Source organism: Stenella coeruleoalba (genome assembly GCF_951394435.1).
Source record: "Stenella coeruleoalba genome assembly, chromosome: 2".
NCBI lineage: Eukaryota > Metazoa > Chordata > Mammalia > Artiodactyla > Delphinidae > Stenella > Stenella coeruleoalba.
Window position 1 is genome coordinate 162,153,232 of NC_137147.1, and position 20,472 is coordinate 162,173,703.

The window sequence follows — 20,472 nt, forward strand, 5'->3', positions numbered from 1 at the left end:
TAACTTCTAGGTCTTAGCAGACGCTGTGACTTTCCCCTATTCTCTCCTGGATCACCTGCTCTGGGGGAAGCCAGTTGCCATGTCATGAGGAAACTCACGCAGGTGTGTGGCGAGGTCCCCATGGTGAGGACTGAGGCCTCCTGCCAACAGTGACCATTGGCTTGTCACCCACATAAGTGAGTCATCTTGGGGAGCAGATCCGCCCAGGCTCCTACAGTTGGCTGCAGTCCTGGCTGATCACAATCTCATGAAAGAACCCAAGCTAGATCATTCTACTAAAATGCTCTTGAATTCCCAACCCACAGAAGCTGTGTAACATAACAAATGTTTATTATTTGTTTAAGCCACTAAGATTTGGGATAATTTGTTACCCAGCAATAGATAACTATTACAGGATTGAAATGAGCATATCAAATACTTCATTCAATTCATTAATGAATGATGGAAATAGTAATATAATTCCAGGAACACTTGGGGAACTTGATATTTATAGCAATTTCATAAAGGACTGTTAGAATTTGAGTGCTAGGTTAATACAAAATAGTACAAAACTGGTTAATGCCCTAGGGAATAATAAACTGAAACCTTTGGGGTTATCTTTTTGAGTTAACACTGAAATGACATGCCATCACCTTTTGCCTCATTTTCAAGTCTTAAATACTTTTTCTTAATAAGCAGATGTGATCCAGGAACTGAGAAAGGGAACTCCCACTTGACTGACTGCTTCTAAGGAAAGGGGGTCCCGGTAGCTGCTGCCACCCCAGCTGAGACTGCATGTGTGACGTGGCCTCCCTCACCTCTGCTCAGAGGGGACAGAAATGAATGGGTAAAGAGGGCGGATATGGCCGGGGTGGAGCATGGGCTGAGAGCTCCCAAGGGTAAACAGCATGGGGCTATATACAGACTTGTCTCAGAGCAGCTTTGGCAGGGTAGGTAGGAAGGACAGGTAGAGACGGAAGGGGAGAAACAGGATGCCCAAATAGAATCCCAGTCCCTAACTAAGGTTTGGGGGGTTTTGTTTCGTTACCTTTTAAAAATCATCTTAAATATGTAAGCAGTATTTACCTAGTAAAAAGAAGAAATGTGAATTCACCTTTGGGACAGACTCATCGTCTTTGTTTTGGGAAGAACTATTAAGTGGACATTTGATTATGAAATATAAAGCAGACATCATGCTTCTTGTTGAGTCTGTTGGCCTGAATGCGCGTGTTTGAGGCTGAGAAGCTCCATATTCTATGCGGAGTAAACGGCAGAAACAGAATTGTTCCTGAAAAAGAAGTAATTGGTGGGCTAGGGGCTAAGGAATGGGTTTGCAGTAGCTGTACCTGCAGCCTGCAGGTGGCACACCTGCAGGAGGCCAGGCTGGGTTGGAGAATTCTATCATAAAGGAGAGAAGAAAGTCCAGAGCAGGGACCTGGGTAGTTTGCTGTCTCTGTCAGCCTTTGGGAACGCTGTTGGACACACTTGTTTTTTAAGGCTCACGTTGGAAAATCATGTTCTAATGGACCTTCTTGTCAGGTACCAGAAGGCAAGGGAGCATTCCTGAGGCTAAAGGTGGGGGCGGGTTTATCTCTCAAACACAAGGGCCATTTCTGTTGTCAGTCATCCTGGGGAGAGGCTGCTCTTGAGACAGGAAGTGAGGATTAGGGAGGCTGGCCTCTGAATGCAGAGACGGGACAAGCACAAAGCCCTCCCAGGGAGAAAGCGGCCCCTCCTCCCCATGAGGGTCACCTGGCAGCAGGTGTGGGGGGAGCTCTGTAAAGGACCCCCAGGACAGACCCACCTAGAGGCTCTAAGGGAAGTCCCATCCAGTAGGGTTATCTGTTACCTGTGCTGTACCTCCTTCCCCTTCTCTCACTCACACTCGTCAACACAGTCTGGTTCCTGTTGTGGTGTCAGAATTTAAGGGAAAAGCCTTTTCTGTACCTGAAACGCAGGGCTGAGTGCCAAAGCTAGCGTGTTGGTGAGGGCAGCAGCCTGACAGGGAGGGACGGTGGCCCAGCTCAGTGACAGAGCATGAATAAGACACCACAATGCCAAATTTGGACGCTGGAGAGATCTCAGGATTGAGGGGCTGGACAGGGAAGGGACCCAGATTAACAATCCACAAATTGACAGGTAGCTGTGAAATTCACAGCAAGATGAAGTGTGGCTTAATTGGTGATCACCTGGCCATGCGGGCTATTGATGAATGAGACAGAGGATGGATGATGGTAGATAGGCAGGCAGGTAGAGGGACAGGTATAGGATGGATGGATGGATGGATGGGTCGGTGGATGGATGGATGGATGGACGGACGGACGGATGGATGGACAGACGGATGGATGGATAGGCAGGCAGCTGATGTATAGACAGATGGAGATATAGGTATAGAATGGATGGTGAAGGAGTTCAGAGAATGTCCCCCCAAAATATGCCACTCAGGCATACTGATTCTTTTGAATTAAAGGCATTTGAAAAATAGCAGGTATAACAAGGGCTCTCTAACTTTCCTTTTTCTTCCTGAAAGCAGGAGATAAACTCCCCTGTGAAAGGTGTCCCCCCTGTACCGGGAGAAAGGAAGATACTCTTATCACCAGAGATGGGGAATCTGAGGCCGAGAGATCTGTACAAGCAAACCCTGTTCAGCCAACCCTTATCCTACTTCACCATTTACCACCTCTGGCCCAAAGCCCTGTGTCTTGTCCATTCTTCACAAATGTATTGTTTCTTTGTCTAAAAGGTATAAAAGCTTTCTGCTCTGGTTGCTTCTTCAGGTCTTCATTCTCTTATGAAGGCTCCCACGTACATGTAACAGTTTACTAAAACGTGTATGCCTTTCTCTTGTTCATCTGTCTTTGTCCATTTAATTCTTAGACCCAACTGGAGACCTAAAGAGTAGAGGAGAATTTGTCCTCCCTTACAGACAGATAATGACGTATAGATAAATAGATAAACAGATATAAGTACAGGGTGGATGGATGGATGGATGGATAGATGACAGATAGAAAGAAAACTGCAGAGGAAACATTTATTTTTATTATCTTCCTAAAATGTAGACAAGCACAAAGAAAGGACATGAAAGTATAAGTGAACAGGAACTCCAGAATACAAATTACTTACTTTTGCTTGTCACACTCCAAGAGGAGTTTTAGAAGCAAAATTCAGTGGTTTCCAATCTCCCCTTTTCTAGATTATCTGTGATGGATACTTTTCTCAGCAATTTCACCCAACACCAACCAGGAGATTGAAACTCAACAGAAAATAGAACTCAAAGAGCCAGCGCTGCCCGTTTCTGTCCCCTCCGACATACAGAAGAGCGGAGCGGAGGAGGTTATCCGGATGGGCCGAGGGGGAGGCTGGTCCCTGCAAGCTTCTCCTGAGCCCCCCACCCAGCCGTGTGGGGCCTTCTGGGTGGCTTCTTTGTCACCACGCTTCTCATACCCGAAGGGAAGGGCATGATATTCTGCCAGCTTCCCTAGTGTGTGTCAAGCAGCTCCAACAGCCATTTGAAAGAATGCGGCTATTTGGGGATAAAAAACTCTATGCAGGGCCAACTACTGTCGCTTCATAACAGGACTGGGTCCCCGGAAACACGAGAGGCAAATCAGTTCTGCTGGGGAGCCACAGAAGGCTTTTGTGATCCAAATGGAACCCAGTGGGCAGTTAAGAGCTCTAGTCCCCATGAAAGGCCCCCGTGGAAAGTGCAGTCACATGCAACGTGCATATTTTTCTCTACAGAAAGCTGATTATCTACCATTTCCTGGAAACAAAGAAAAATTACTTGTAATTATTCTAGACTGAAAAAATAGCGACTTCTGGAAGATTTCCACCTCCTCTCCTACAATGCCCGTTAACAGGTATGAGGAGGAAATAATACCGCGTGGATTCAGGGTAACGCGATAGATCAGAGCATGAGTCACATCTTAAGAGGGGGTGGGCGAGAAGGATCTACCTTTAAAGAACTCTAATTAAAGCAATTACCACTGTTACCAAAATTACTGTTTTTAAAAGACTGAAGTCCTCTATTGGAGAACGATCACGTCAGAAAGCTGTGGGGAAGAAAAACCCACATGACCAGCACTATTAGGGAGAACAAAAGGCAAGCATTATTTAAACCCAGGTACTTAAATGCTCCCATGCCTCCATTCCTTGGTGGAAAGTCACCATTCCTGAAAGCCTGTCATACTTTTTAAGTTTTCAAAGAGCTGTCAGCAATATTCCAAGGGTGGGAGGTAAGCGCTGCTGAGTGTGGCGGGCGGGTCAGGCAGAGTGATGGCTGTTGCCTTTTCTCCTCCTGACAAGGTAGCATCCTGGGGCTTCTCGTTCCGGAGCAAGGAGTGGATGGACCGCTGCGGGGGTCTGAGATTCCGCACTCAGACTACAAAATTACAGGTGCACGAAGAAATGATAACAGGCAGGGCTGGCTGCCCTACAGGGGTAGGGGATGCTGGAAGGTAGTCTGGAGTCCATCTGGGTAACCTTTGTGCTCATGGCCTGATGCTAGAAAAATCTGATCGGGGGTTTGATGTTGGTGGGGACGCTCTCAAATGATGAGGGGAAGGACTGTGATTTTTTTTTTAATTTTCAGTGTGCTGCAGATGGGTATTTTTTGTAAAGTACCCTAAAAATTAATGACTCGAACATGAAATACCAGGCAAAGAAATACAAAATATAAGCCCCACTACTTTGGTATTAGGTTCAACAGACATAAAAATTAATCTGTCCAACTGCCAGAAAACTTTCTAAAAGCTTACTCTCAATTTCCGTACTTACCCCACTGGGGACCATCAGGCCAAAGGCTGCCCTCCAAGTAGCTCTGATCTAGGACAGTGTATCCCAAAGTTGTTGCTCGAAAACGAAGTCACCCAACGTGATCATGGGAACATGGTTCCGATGGTCACATAAGAGGTGAAAATGCTACCTGTCATTCTGGACATTCACAAGGCGTGGTGGCGTATTAAAGGCTCCGAGAAATCCTGTTTCAAAAAAGGGAAAAAACTACTTTTATTGAGCCTCGTTTTCCAAATTTATTTGCTCACTTTCTCTTCGTCTCCTTTTTAAGTTTGTTTACTTATGGATTTATTTTTGCGTCATACGTACAACATTTGCCAAATTACATTCCACCATCACACGCTACGAGATGCGGGGCTGGGGTTTGCCCCCATGGGAATCTGCCCAGCCTGAGACACTGAGAAGTTAGTCATAATGCTGGACCCCAAAGTGGAAAGTACCCCAGCCTCGGCGAACCTTTGCCAGCCAGTCGGCCCCGCGGTGGTAATGCCTGGACCCAGTTGTAGACGGCGCCAAATGGTCCAAGGAATTGCTTCCGGTGAAACTCAGGTTCCTCTTTAATTGTTTAGCGGCAGCAACAGACAAGAGCTCCAGCTATTGGCACTACTCCATTTTGGCAACTGCCTCACACATTGAGACACGGTGGCCTTTAGCGGAAGTCTGTGCGTGGAATAAACTCAATCAAGTGTAAGGAGACTACAGGTTATCCTGGGAACTCCAGGGTACCAGCTATAGTAACACTGTTTATCCTTCCCCGGGCTCACTCAAGCTAGGCCCAGAATGGGCTTTCCTAATTAGCTGGCATCAGCCAACCATCCCACAGTGCAATCAATGTCCTTGCAGGAGGCTTTCAAACACCTCTTGGAAGTAGATTTGAATTCACTAAGACTCCCAATTCCCCTCTAACAAAACAATTACCTAGAGTTCGATTTCCGCACATAGAACCCCAAGTGCCTTCACACTGGGGTCAGTAGCACGAGAGGTCTGGTTTTGCCAGAACTGGTGTCACTACTGGCTTTAATAGTCATGGAGGCAGCTGGCTGATCTAGTTGGTCCAGAATATTGCTCTCTCTCAAAGACTTGGAAGTTTCTGCTGTCGCGTCAAATCAAAAGCACAGCAAAGTCAAGGTCACTTTCTTACCTACCACTCAGTCTCCTTACTGTTTCCTGCCTTACTGTTTCCTTGCCTTATGTCTCCTAGCTCTATTTTGTATCCCTGTGACATGAACTACTTTACAATGTACTCTGTTATATACCATCCTGAGTCACAGAAAAAAAGTATTTCCAGGCCTGGGGGTTTTCCTGGTAATGACATCGACACAGTATTTAGTCTCAGAAAACGTAGCCACCTGCCTGCACGTCACATCATCCCTCACACGTCCGACATTAATCGCCAACCACCGCAGGCACCGAGAAACTTTCCACTGAACGCCTCTTGTATAATAGGAGGGTATAATTATGAGGTCCCCAGACCATGTCACAGGCTTCTGTGTGGTTATAAATCACACCAGCAAATCCTTGGATTTACCTCCCAGAAAAAGGTGGAGTCTACTTCATGTCCCGTGAACAAGGGCCAACTGTGGGCACTAGCTTCTGACAATCAGACTGCAGCAAAGAGGAGGCTGTCTGTCCCCCGAGCTCCCTCCTGGTTGTTTCTCTCTCTGGGGACACGTGGCTTTGGAACCCTGAGGTGTCACATAGGAAGTATCACTGTCGTGAAGACACCATGCTGGAAAGACCCTGAGTGGAGACCCCAGAGAGAGAAATGCCGGAGGACAGGGAACTCCACCTACTCCAGCTCAGGCGCCACACGTGGGAGGGAAGAGCCTCTGAGACGTCGCTGGCTGCTCCTGAATCGTGAGAGATCACAAATCACCACGGCTGTTATAAGTCACTCAGTTTGGGGTGATCTGTTACTCAGCAAGGAGGCAGCTAACATCTCAAATGGCTTACAGTTACAGCTCTTCCCACTTCTCTTTTTTTCAGCACACACTACTGACCTCCTTAGGACTGACTCTCCCAGCTGGCAAGACTCTCCCAGCTGGTAAGGCTCCCAGCTAGTAAGACTCTCCCAGCTGGCAAGACTCTCCCAGCTGGTAAGACTCTCTCAGCTAGAAAGACTGTCCCAGCTAGTAAGGCTCTCTCAGCAGGTAAGACTTTCCCAGCTGGCAAGACTCTCCCAGCTGGTAAGGCTCTCCCAGCTAGTAAGACTGAACCAGGTAGTAGGACTCTCCCAGGTAGTAGGACTCTCCCAGCTGGTAAGACTCTCCCAGCTGGCAAGACTGAACCAGGTAGTAGGACTCTCCCAGCTAGTAGGACTCTCCCAGCTGGTAAGGAACAACAAAGCACACCTGGCCTCACAGATTAGGCTTGAACTGTCCCCCGCCCCACTGCCCCCGCCATCACTCACACCTTGCTTTACGCTGCTCACCTCAGATGCTGACTCATGTTTTCACGTTTCTATTTTTGATGCTTCTAGTTATGAAGTTGCTCACCTTGAACACTCCGTGCCCCTGGTTTTCAAGCTCACTCTCCCACGTACCCACCATGCACCCGGTAGATGGATGTACCCCATCCCTGGGTCCCGTTCCTTGGCTTCTCCCCTCACAGGCGAGGAACATGGTCAGTCCAGCCTGTGGCCGGCGCCTCCAGGTTCCACAAGCTCACTCACTCACTCACTCACTCTGTGTTTACACGGCATCCATGAGGCTCCAGGAACAGAACAAAGCTGATAATCTCGCCGTGCAGCGGGACCAAGGAGAAGACTCACGTCTTCATTAACAGTGTGGCGAGCCAATACCAACCATGGCTGTGCACTTAAGACAGAACAATCAGACAGGAAAGATCTATGTTGCTGCTGCTGCTGCAGGAGGTCTTGTCAGGCTGTGAATGGGTACAGCTACCCGCTGTCTTATCTCTACGGTAAGAGTGCTGTTGTAAGGATGAGATGGGACCATATCTGTAAGATGCTTTGCCCAGTGCCTGACACATAGGAAGAGCTCAGCAAACGTAGGCTCTTCTTAGTCTCATTCCATATTATCTCAAGTTTAATATGCCCAATGCAGAGGCCCTCACATTCTCCCTGTTCTTCTCACATGTTCCCCATCCCAGTTCATGGTACATTATCCTTTGAGCTACTCAGCCGAAAAGAAACCCCAAACACCTGCCGTCATTCCGTCTCCTTTCCTTCACTCACGTCCCACATGCAACCCAATGGCAATGATTTTTGGTTTTGTCTTTAAAATGCATTCAGAATCGACCACTTCTCACCCCTCACTGCTCTGCCCCTGTCCAAGTTCTCATCGCCACCCGCCTTTGTTCACAGCTGAGAGGTGCTAACTCCTCCGCCTGCTGCCACCCGCCCTCCGCACGCCCTGACCCACTCCTTAACCAGCAGCCAGGAGAAATCCTGCAGTAATTTCCCATCTTTCTAGCGACCTTGTGATCTCATGATCTGGCCCCAGATCTTCTCTCTCGTCGACTTCTCGGCCCCTCACACACTCTTGGCTTCAGCTTCGCCAGCCCTCCTGTTCTTCCTCAAATACACCGGCCACTCCAGCCTCAGGACATTTGCACTCGCTATTCCTTCTGTCTGAAAGACTCTCCACCAAAGACCTAAATGCCTGGCTCCCTCAGCTCCTTTCAGTCTATTCTCAAAGGTCAACTTTCCCAGGGGGGTCTTCGTTGACCATCCTGATTAATATCACAACCCCTCCCAGCACTCTACTCCTCTCCATGCTTTGTTTCCCCACCAGCTACCTCGCTTACGTGTTGGCTTTGCCTTGCTGTTTCCCCCACTGGAATGTGAGCCCCACGAGGCTGTGGGTTGTTGTTCACTGCTCTATTCCCAGTGCCCAGAAACAGTGCCCACTACACAGCAAACAGGCAGTAATTGTTCACCGAAGGGAGGGAGGGAAGGAAAAAGGGAAGGGGATACAGTGCACTACTTCTTTGCCTCCAACGACCTAGAAAAAAAAATCCAGGCTGATCAAGTGTGGAGCCTTGCTTGGGTTCTAAACTGGAAGGGAGAGTCCTTTGCACTTCCTCGGCAGGGAAGGGAAGTGCGGCAGCCCCTTGGATACCTGTCCCTTCATCTTTCATTTAGTGCCGGCACAGACGAGTCACCGTTAGTTCGTGGCCCCCACTGCTGCTGACCTTAGGCATCCTCCCCACTGTATATGGGGGAAGAGGTAACTTCTTTGGGTAAAAGTGTTTGCCCAAGGTGAAGAACAGAGCAGGGCTCGAGGTCAAGCCTTCTGGGAGGCCCCTTGGCCTTATGGAGGTCAGTGACAGGTCCCCAAGTTAATTCACTCCCATGCTCGCTCACAGAGGGGTAAACACGGATAGTGCACATTTCCTGGCTGGGTCAACAGCTTGACAGAATAGAAAGCATGTTGAGCTGGGGGTCACGGGATATGGGCTTTAGTCCAGGCTCTGCTATCAACCAGGTCCAGAAGCTCCATGACCTGAAGGAGACCAGTCACAGCTGCCACAACCCCATGAAATAAGTCACTGCTCACCTTCTCAGGAGGACACGTCCAGATGTCTCCATGAGGCCCCCAGCATGTTTGGGACAAGAGCCTTACAAGTAATTGGTGGGAGGGAAGCAGAACAGGACATTTGGTGGTGACACCCGTGCTTCATATGCAATAGCTTTTTCCTTCTTGACTTGTTTTCACTCATTCATTCAACAAATGCTTACTGAACATCCATCCAGGTAACAAAGGCACGTTTACAAAGGCTCTTACCTTCCGCGGGGACCTCATTTCCTGGGTCTCTGACTCCACTTTTTTCTTTCTCTCTGAGCTCTAACCCTCATGCCACTCCCTGGAGTGAAGCCTAGGACCTCTTGGGCAAGAAAGGTGTTCGCCCCCGTGCCAGATGGTCAACAAGAGTGTTCTCTTTGGGGAGGTGACAGGCCTCCAAAGGCCCAGCTGACGTCTGCTGCAGACTCCACAGTCTGTAACCCCACCACATGACAAATGGGTTGGGTGACCTGTCTCAGTGTGGACTTCAAAACATGCTTTAGAAGGAAGCGGGGGGTGAGGAGGCAGGAGAGCAGACACTAAAGACTTGCTGGAAACAAACGTGGCAGGAGCTCTGGGTTCTGCAGGGACGGGGCTGTCAGAGTTGCCATCAACCACATGGCAGGAGGCCCAGGCACAGCAGGTGGCAGAGACACAGCCTTAATCAATAGCTTCTGTAAGGAATTAGGTGGGTTATAACTTCCAACCTACAGCTTGGCTTAGCTAAACTGCATTATCTTCCCTCTCCAGAGTAACATACACAGAAGTGAACGAGAGTGGGTGTCATCCACCCAAGACCTACGGCTAAGCGGCCTGTTTGTAAACACAGTAGGAAGAAAAACGATGTGCTAAGGAGAACAAGTCCACAGGCACCTCCTCCGCTTGCTGGAAGCTGCTCCAGGAGATCCCCGAAGGCAGCATTTACCCTTTTCCCTCGAGAACTTGCTGAAGTGCCTTCTGGAGACGAGAAGGACCACCTCCAGCAGCCAGATGAGAGCCTTCTGACGGTCTAGGCCTGTGAGATAACTGAGGTCTGCGAAGACGTGGAAAAGCAGACACCCCACTACCTCATGTATGCCCCTGAGCTCCCGAGGCAAATGGCTTGTGTTTACGCCAGGCGGCAGCCTCTGAGACCCTGGCGTGGGAGTGACGGAGCCTGGGAACCTGAGCTTCTCCCGGACGGCTCTCCAGGGACATCTGGTCTTTATCCTCGTCACTCACAGCGTGCTCCCCAGTCTAGCAGCATTGGCATCGCCCAGGAGCTTAAAAGGAATAGAGATCCTGGAACCCACGGAACCAAATCTGCATTTTAACAAGCTCCCCAGGCGATTTCCACACACATGGAAGTTTAGGAACCGGTGACCCTGGTAATGGATGGTACAGCCCAACCTCCAGTTGAAACTCACCCTTTCCTCAAACGTTCTGCGTAACTTAGGACTGTAAGAAGAGTGAGGCCTCGGAAAACTCTAGGCCACTGGGTAGACTCATAACTGGGATCTGACACCTTTATTTAAATATAAATGTGACGTTGAGGATCTCAAGAGAAGTGATACCAGGTGGGAAGAGTCCTAGGTACGGGAGGGGGACAAAGCAACAGGAAGGGTGTGAGGGACATAAAGGCAAACCAGGCTTTGTAATTCTGCCGACAGCCCGGTGGGCGACTTCCTTCGTGGACTCCGTGGAAGATGGTGCCCCCACTGCAGGGCCGGGCACCATGGAGCCTGGAACACTGACTAAGCTACTGAAACCTGCCACCAGCGAAGCTGAGTCCTGCTGTACCTCTTTAGCGAGCCTCAGCCAGCAAAGCCCCTTCCTGACTTTTACGCCGACATCCAACTTCATGACTTCCAAACCCACCACGGCCTGAGTCAATTCTAGAGGCCCTGGGGCCCCAGAAAGCACACACGGGAAAACCCTGCTGAAAGGAAGTTCACAGTGTATGTCACAGGCAGCCTTGAAAGCGGGGCTGAATGATGGATGTTTCATCTGATGGCCTTTGGGAGCCACCGAAGGTTTTTAAAGCAGGAAAAGGACATAATCCAAGCTGGGCTTTAATGGTATGATTTGAGATTGTGTCTTTGAGTAGAATGTTACTGCAGGAATCCAGCAAGTGTTACTGAAGACTTCAACTAGGAAGTTTTGTTTTTTAATTGGATGTGTAGTGAACAAAATATGACTTTATTCTGATAAACACTTATGGGCACACAGCAGACATTCGGTAACGCTGTGGGATTCAGGGGCCTCATTACACAGGCCAGTCTACACAGTGATGCAGGGAAGACTTCGGATTTGTTGGACTTTCACCCATATTGCCATTTCTTGAATATCTGCACCAGGGTTGGTTGGTTGGTTGTTCAGGTAACTAGGCTTTATCCTCCTCTCGCTCTCCGGCTGAGTGAGGGCTGTCCGGCTGACGGCAGGGGTCACCGCAGTGCCCACCTTCCTCCTCTGGATTTGTGTCTTCAATCTGCTTTGGGGTGGATCAGCAGCAGGGACAGGTGAGGTCTGGTTCCTGCCCAGTCGTGAGACCTTGGGCAAGTTGTCCCCGGACAACTCTGGGCTTGTCTCTCCATCTGGAAACTGTTCATCACACGATGCAGGGAGCTTCAGGAATTGCCTGGCCTGAGTCCAATGGGTGTGGTCTGTCATCCAGAGTTTCCCCAAGAGCACAGCGCTCCAGCTCTACCACTCTACATGTAGGACATTAGTTGGTCAGTCAGCCCGGTTCCTTCGGGCCTCCTGTCCTCGGGTGAAGCTGCCAGGTGACTGGATTCTGGGTGGGTTAAGTTGTCCCTGCTTCCCTCCAACGCACTTCATCATAAAAGAACATCTGGTTTTCTTTGCATGGCTCTTAATTTCTTGTATCAGTTTCAATTAGGTTCTAGTTTTCCCTGCTTCTCTCAGCTTATCTCAGGCCTAACTCAGATCCCAGTGTTTTTTTTGTTTTCGTTTTTGTTTTTTTAGGCACTGTACAGATATCCCTTCTCGGGACTCGATTAAACTCACACACTCCATCTGGTGTTACAAGAGCTGTTTCAAGCCTGGATTCCTTCTCTGAAGTTATCTGCCAACAACCCATCCATAAATTAATAGTTACGGTATGTTTATTAGTTTCCAGACTTCTAACAGTATACTGATTCTGGGCAGAAGCTTAGCATCTGGTTTAGCTAAAGAACTTAATTTTCTACAAACCACGCAATCTAATTTTATCATCTGGTACTCAAACACGAAGTCAGTGGCCTTTAAATGCTGATGTGTGCACCACGGCCGAGCCACTTATCGAGTTTCCACCAGTCTGCCATGACAATGTGGGTGTTTAAAAAAAGAAAGAAAATAAAGGTCAATATAGTGGATTTTTAAAAAGGCTAACTACATTCAGTTTAATGGACTGTCCATTTTTCTGATTTATGCTCTTACTTTCTTCTTTTTCACCTGTGTAACAATATTCTTTAAAATATTTTCCTTTTGGGACTTCCCTGGTGGCGCAGTGATGAGACTTCTTGCTCCCAACACAGGAACTAGATCCCACATGCATGCCGCAACTAAGAGCTCGCATGCCACAACTAAGGAACCCACCTGCCACAACTAAGACCCAGCACAACCAAAACAAATATTTTTTAAAATGTTTAAGATATTTTCCTTTTAATAAACACATTTGATAAAATAAAAATGGACAATTCTATGTACCTCAAACTTTGTAGAATATTTTCCTGATCCATGAACTCCAAAAGATAGGCTACCCCAGGCGAATGGAACATCCAGTGATTTTAAAAAGATGGGCCAAGTCCAGGTTTAAAACCTCCTCACCTCTTTCTGGAATCAATAAACACCCACCATTGTTTCTGATGGGGCCAGCGGGGAAGAGAAGACAGTTTCCCACACAGGCTTTGAAACAGAAGCAAATCCAACATCGACTTACTCAGCCGGAAGAGACTAGCAGGGATTGGACTCCCCCTTGTTTCAAGGCCTTCATATTTCTGAGTTACCTGCCTTTCAAAAAAACTATTATTGCTTTTCAAACTGTCACTCACTGGGCATCACTTGGCCTTTAGCTTCGATGTGAAAATAAACAAGTGCCCTTTCACCCCAGGCCACACCAGCCTCAGACAATCAGGGTGTGGCTTCCAGTAGTGCTCTGGGCTCGGGGCTCCTGGCCTGTGAGCACCTGCTGCTTTTCAGGGCTGCTCCAGGGACCTCTTTGATTTCCTGCCCCTTCTTCTTCCGCCAACTCCCCAGCTGAAAGAACAGGAAGGGAAGGAGCAGGACTGTTTAAGGGGAGGGCTTGGCAGTTTGAGGGCCTCTCCATGGAGGATGGACACTTGCTGAGTTCCATTGCAAGCCCTGTCAGTCTCATTCTTGGCTAAAGCCTTTAAACGGTGACCCAAGCGGGAGGTATCTGCCCGGCCTCCCTCTCACCTCTTATCCCTACCGACCTGGGACATGCCCCCATCTTTAGGGGTCTTTATCCCTCTTCATCACCCTGTCTTACTTCAACGTGGCTCATTCTTACGTCCCAGGTGCCTGCCCATCAGTTCTAAAACCTTCTTCAGAGTCTGTCTGTCCTTAAGGCTTCGAAGCTTGTGTACATAGAACTTCCCTGGCCCTCCCAAACCTATGGTGAGTGACCCCCGACCCCACCCGATGCATGACCTTCAACACCACAATGCTGTCTGCTTCAAGGCTGGCCTGATGGGGAGGCAGAAGCTGGAAAGTCAACCAAGGGCTACGTGAATACTGTTTGTAGCTTTGTTCACTGAGCAATAAATCAGACATCTTCCCATGTCAGTACATATCAGGCCATCTCCGTATTTTTAAAGGGTGAACAGTGTTAGCGTCCTTTTATATGGTTACACTCTAATTTAACCTATCCTCTGTTGATGGACATTCAGGCTATCTCCAGTTCTTCTTTATTACAAACAATGGTGAAACAAACATCCCTTTACATCCACATGCATTTCTGCTCTTGGAAGTGGTGTTGCTGTATGGATAACACAGCATGGGAAGTGGCACATTTGGGATGCATTTTCCTCCCACCAGCAGGGCACAGACATCCTTTTGGCCAACTGTTTGTCAATCATTGCTTCAATTTCAGTTCCTCTAGTTAGTGGAGATGGAGGATATGTTTAATCGCTTTGTACTTATCTGTACATTTTCTTTTACTATGCTTTGCCCATATTCCACTTGGGGGTACTTTGTAAGTCTCAAGGCGAAAAACAAGCCCTTTAAATATAAATGATATTAACCCTTTCCCTATACAAACATTTCTATTCATCATTTAACATTTATGGAGCATCTCTGTCCCAGGCACTGTATTACACGTACATTACCTCAGTACATCTTCAGAGCGACCCTGCAGGGAAGGTCTCATTTTCTCTATTTTACTCAAGAGGCTGAGGTCCAGCAGGGTTAGTGGAAAAGCTAAGACTCATCTCCAAGTTTGCTGCAAGCCTGAGTTCTTTCCACACACCATTCAAACCCTCTAGATAGACATGCCCTCACATGATTTTAAGGTGTCTCCGGATAGTAACAGAAGAATGATGTGGGAGCTAGAACAATAAAGACGTAGAGGTGGAAAGGGAAGGACGTCTCCTTTCTTCATGGTCCAAACACTTTGCTTGTTACGAGAGGCAGGTCATTCATGGCTTCTCAACCAAGAGTTCAAGCCCAAGGCTCTGGCTTCTTGCAGTTTATTCCTATACAATTGCATCACATGGTTCAGTTCTGAGGCTCAGGTTATAGAATCATGAAATATTGGACTGTGTGTTTAATTTTTTAAAAAAATCCTAATTCCTAGGCCCCAGCCAGGGAGATTCTGACTTATTGGTCTCGGGGGGGACTGAGCATCAGTATTTCTGGCAGCTTCTCGAGTGACTCTCGTTCACAGCGCTGGTTGAGACCCGCTGTCCGAGGTCATCTCCACCACCCTGTCTAGCTCGAACACTCACGTTTTAGAGCTGAGAAAGTGAAGCCCAGAAAGGGAACGTGACTTGCCCAAGCTCACCTGCTGACAAGTGGCAAGCTCAGGCTGCAGCGCAGGTGTGAGGGCCTCCAGTCTACTCCAGCAAACTGCAGACAGCCAGGGCCGTCGTCATCCGCCTTTCCAAAGGTGGTCCTGCGAATGTATTATTCGTGGGTACAGACACGGTTGATAATGTACGACTGCCTTCACGTTAGCAACTTGCACTGTCTGTGCCATATTTGCTACTCTGCGTCCTCTGCTCCCAGGCTGTCCTGCGAGGGCCCCTCATCTCCCACGGCCATGAGCCGGTTTCCTCGGCCCATTACCGCACCGACTTCGCTGCCCGTACAATTCAAGCCGCATCATTTCTCACAAGCATCACCTTCGTGCTTGTCGTTATCACAGGGGCCCGAGCGCACTGGGTCCTCCTCCCTCCTGGTCCCTGCCACAGATGTGGGTCTTCATTTATGCTGGTAACAAAGAATGCCAGCCTTCCCCACACGACCGTCCACTCCGTAATGCCAGGGACCATCTGGTCTTTGCTCACCACTGTTTTCCTAGCACCCGACATGGTACCTGCACAAAGCAGACAAAGACACCTGGGGTCGGGGCACCCTCCCCTTAGCGTCTGAGGCAGAGCCCTTTTCAAACTCTCCTTCCGACCCCCAGAGTTTGCAGATCAGAGAACCCAGGCCTGGGGAGGCCCAGTGACCTGCCTGGAGCCACACCAGGGATCTTGGCAGAGCTGCCAGCCGCATTCAAGCCTGGGCTTTCTGGGAGCCACGGTTCATCGCTGATTTGTGCTTAGCTTTCAGAGCAGTGAGCCTCTCCACCATCCGCGCACGGCGACTTCTAGATCACACCTCCTTAGTGCGCTGCACGTGGCAGCAAAACTCAGAGAACTGCTCTCCAGAGTCAAGGATGTCCCTGGCGGGATATGAGAGCTTTCCTGACGCAGCCTGCTTTATCTTCAGATTATGCTGATTTTCCTCCAAATTAAAGTGGAGAGTCTGAACTACAGAAAGGTCAATCATTGGTGCTTTAATCCCCATGAATACAGAACGTAACAAACTGGAATAAAACCACAGGCTGGCTGGTAGAGGTCCCTGAGTGGTTGAATGGTCAGAACTACCCTCTAACTGGCATTATTTCCCCATGTAAATCCACCCCTCCCAGCCCCTCCCTCCACCCACCCTTCTCTGGAGAGACCGGCATCGCCGCCCATGGGTGCCAACCTGGCCGTGGCTCTAGGAGAGACAGCAGATGACGGCACCGACCCCCAAACTGTCAAACCCCAATTGTTTCTTCAGTCAAGGCAATGGGCCTTTCTGCTGCACTGAGGTCGCCGACCATTTCCTCCTTCCTGGGACCCCTGCCCCCCTAGCCAGGGCCCCTCCTCTCCCATCGCCCTGTGCCGTCCCTCCCCCCACGTGTCGTGTCGTGTCGTGTGTGCCTCTGCGCTGCTCGCGAGACTCTCAGCTCCATGAAGTCAGGGTCCACACCCTCCTGGTCTCTAAGGCCCAGCTCCGTGGGGCCGTGTGACAACAGGTAACATTCCACGTTACTACCGCGTGATGACGCTACGCTGGATACTTTGCACAAGTCAACTCATTTAATCCTCACAACTCCATGAAATAAGCGCTACAATCTCCATGCTACAAGAGGAGGAAATGGACCACATCAGGTCCCCGAGGACACGGATGCTGTCGTCCTGCTACTTCACGATTTCCCAGAATCAACAACAGTGGCCTCCGTGGATGTCGACTTCAAACTCGAGTCAGTCTGACTCCGAAGCTCCGTCTTCAATCACCGGGCACGTGGGTACTGCGGAACCAGTCCAGGACTGCCTCTCTGAGTGCTTCACACCTTCTTCCCTGGGGCACCTCTTAACTGTCAGTGACCCCCCAGGCTCTCCCGTCCTCAGCTCATCTTTTCCCGAGGCAGGTGCTCTCCTATGACTTGATCCTTACATGCCAGCAAGTCCAAATCTCCCTGGAATTCCCGGCTGCCCATCAGACAGCACAATCTGTCCGTCCCCTATTCCTCAGATTCTACACGTTTCCTCACCAAGCCTCCACCTGCTCCGTCTCCTGAATTCTTTTCATCAGATTGTGACCCCACTATCCACACCACCGCCCAACCTGGGAACTGAAGAAATCAACCTTGAGCCTCCTCTCCCCTCAACAGTACAGAATGATGTGTAAGCACACAGGCTCTCAAGAACACAATTCTATTCACAAGAGCAAGGAAAATAAAACACTTAGGAATACCTTTAACAAAATAAGTGTTAAGGCTAAAGCTACAAAACCTTGCTGAAATTAAAGATCAAAATGAATGAAAAATAAATTAAAAACCAAATGAAAAATAAATTAAAAGTCAAAATTAAAGGGTTTCCCTGGTGGTGCAGTGGTTGAGAGTCCACCTGCCGATGCAGGGGACACGGGTTCGTGTCCCGGTCTGGGAGGATCCCACATGCCGCGGAGCGGCTGGGCCCGTGAGCCATGGCCGCTGAGCCTGCACGTCCGGAGCCTGTGCTCCACAACGGGAGAGGCCACAACAGTGAGAGGCCCGCGTACCGCAAAAAAAAAATAAAATAAAAAATAAAAATAAAAATTAAAGATCAAAATAAATAGTCTATGTTTATGGATCAAAAGACCCAACATTTTAAGATTCCCAAGTTGATCTATAGATTCAACAGGTTGCTGTTTTGGTCTGGTTTGGTTTTTGAAGAAACTAACGAGTTGATCCTAAAATTTATATAGAAATGCAAAGGACCCCAAATAGCCAAAACAACTTGAAAAAGAACAAAGTTGGAGGATGTACACTTCCTGATTTCAAAACTTAAAATAAATACTTATATATATGGTCAACTGATTTCTGTTAGAGGTGCCAAGGCAATTCAGTTGGGGAAAGCAGGCTTTTAAACACATGGTGCTGAGACCACTGAATACCCACGTAAACTTAGATCCTTACCTCACACCTTACACGGTAATAATTCAACACAGCTCACAGACCTAAGTGTAAGAGCTAAAACTATAACACTTCTGAAATCAAACATAGGAGAAAATCATTTGTGACCCTGGGTTAGGCAGAGAGATACAATACTAAAAGCATGATCCATAAAGAAAAAACCAGTAACTGAACTTCATTAAAATTAGAAACACTCACACTTCAAAAGACACCATTAAGAAACCGAAAAGACATGTCACAGACTGGGAGAAAATATTTGCAAATATGTCTTATAAAGGACTTGTATCCAGAGTATTTTAAGAACACTTACTTTTCAAAAATAAAACCCAATTAAACAAGTGAGCAAAAGATCTGAATAGACATTTCACCAAAGAATATACATGAATGATTCATAAAAAGATGAAAAGACGCTCAACATCATTTAGCCATTCGAGAAATGCAAATCAAAGCCACAATGAGATATCACTTCACACTCACTAGAACGGCTATAACCAAAAAATATAAAACAACAAGTATTGGTGAGGATGTGGAGAAATCAGAACCCTCAAACATTGCTGGTGGGAACGTAAATGGTACAGACACTTTGGAAGAGTGTGGGAGTTTCTTAAAAAGTTAAACACAAGCTTATCATAAAAACCAGCAATAGCACTGCTAAATACATATGCAAGGGAAGTGAAAACAAGGCCACACAAATACCTGTACACAAATGGTCACAGCACCACGTGAAAACAATCCAAATGTCTATCAACTGGTGACTAGATAAACAAAGTGTGATGTAGCCATACAACAAAATACTGTTCAGCAATAAAAAAGTGGTTACTAATACATGGACGAACCTCAAAAACATCAGCCTAAGTACAAAAGAAGCCAGATGCAAAAATCCCACATATTATCTGATTCCATTTATACGAAATGTCCAGAAATGGGAAATCAAAGAGATATAAGGTGGATTAGTGGTTGCCTGAGGCTGGGGGTGGGAATGGATATTGCAAATGGGGACAAGAGATCTTTTTGAGGTGATGGAAAGGTTCTAAAATTGGTCTGTTGTGATGGTTGCACAAGTCTGTAAATTTACCAAAAAATCACTGACGTGTACACTAAAATGGGTGAATTTTATGGTAGGTAAGTTATACCTCCTTAAAACTGTCGGTGAGGGGGAGGGAAGCACAGGCCCTAGATTCAGATTCAAGTCCGGGGTCTCTTACCTACCGTGTCACCTGGGGTAAGTTACTTCAACTCTTCGTGCCTTAGTTTTCTCATCTGTAAACTGGGAATTAGGGTCGTACACACTTCAGAGAGTTATTCTGAGAATTAAGTGAGTTAATACAGGTAAAATGCTTAGCACAGTGCCAGATGCACAGCAGGCATTCAGTAATGTTAGCTACTTTTCTTAATTATTGTGGTTACACTCAACCAATTATCAAGTTTTGCCAATTTTACTTAGTAAATAGTTCTCAAGTTCATCACCTTTTCTTCGTAACTTCTTCCCTGGCATTGAGCTCTGGACCACCTACCTTGTAGACAGAACACCTGCTGCAATTGTCCTAACTTCCCCCAGGCCTGCACCCCTGCATCCGCCTCCACAGGCCACAAAAGGCCCTCCAGGACCCGGTCTCTGCAGACCCTCCCACCCCATCCCACACGCACACCAAAGCGAGAAACTTCCCCACACGCACCATGCAGTTGCTCGTTCCATCCCCTCTGTACAAACGCCCCCTTCCCCTCCCTTTAGTCCATCTACTCTGAGAACCCTCCACACAGGCCCTCCCTCACCCTCTTGAGTTGGGCCCTTCTGTGCCCATAATAGTCACCTGTGCACGTCCCGCCCCCAACACTGAATTGAGACACAGATTACAAAATGTGCCTCTTATCTTGACGTGTGAACCTAGCACAACCCCAAGGCAACTAGTACACTGTAGGTGCTCAATAAAATGCTGAGCGGTCAAGTGGACGACCAGGATATGCAGCATCTTCTCAGCTTCTCACATGGGGAAAACGCACTTGGGCTTCCTGACAGCTTAAGCCTCTTTTTTTTTTTTTTTTTTTTTTTTTTTTTTGGTGGTACGCGGGCCTCTCACTGTTGTGGCCTCTCCCGTTGCGGAGCACAGGCTCCGGACACGCAGGCTCAGCGGTCATGGCTCACGGGCCCAGCCACTGTGCGGCATGTGGGATCTTCCCGGACCGGGGCACGAACCCGTGTCCCCTGCATCGGCAGGCGGACTCTCAACCACTGTGCCACCAGGG

At 48.2% G+C, this 20,472-nt stretch overlaps 1 protein-coding gene across 7 annotated transcripts in view; it reads right to left on the minus strand.

The window, feature by feature from the left end:
* Positions 1-20,472, minus strand: part of USP6NL (USP6 N-terminal like) — a 188,931-nt gene that overhangs the window by 21,530 nt on the left and 146,929 nt on the right. For 3 of the 7 annotated variants that reach the window (XM_079912059.1, XM_079912064.1, XM_079912065.1), the window contains 2 exons: positions 4,756-4,958; positions 1,094-1,267 (listed from right to left, as the gene is read on the minus strand). The gene's annotated coding sequence lies outside the window, so the exon portion shown is untranslated. Of the gene's footprint in view, positions 1-1,093; positions 1,268-4,755; positions 4,959-20,005; positions 20,253-20,472 lie in introns of those variants that run through there. The other 4 variants (XM_079912062.1, XM_079912061.1, XM_079912060.1 and 1 more) reach the window with 3 other exon arrangements.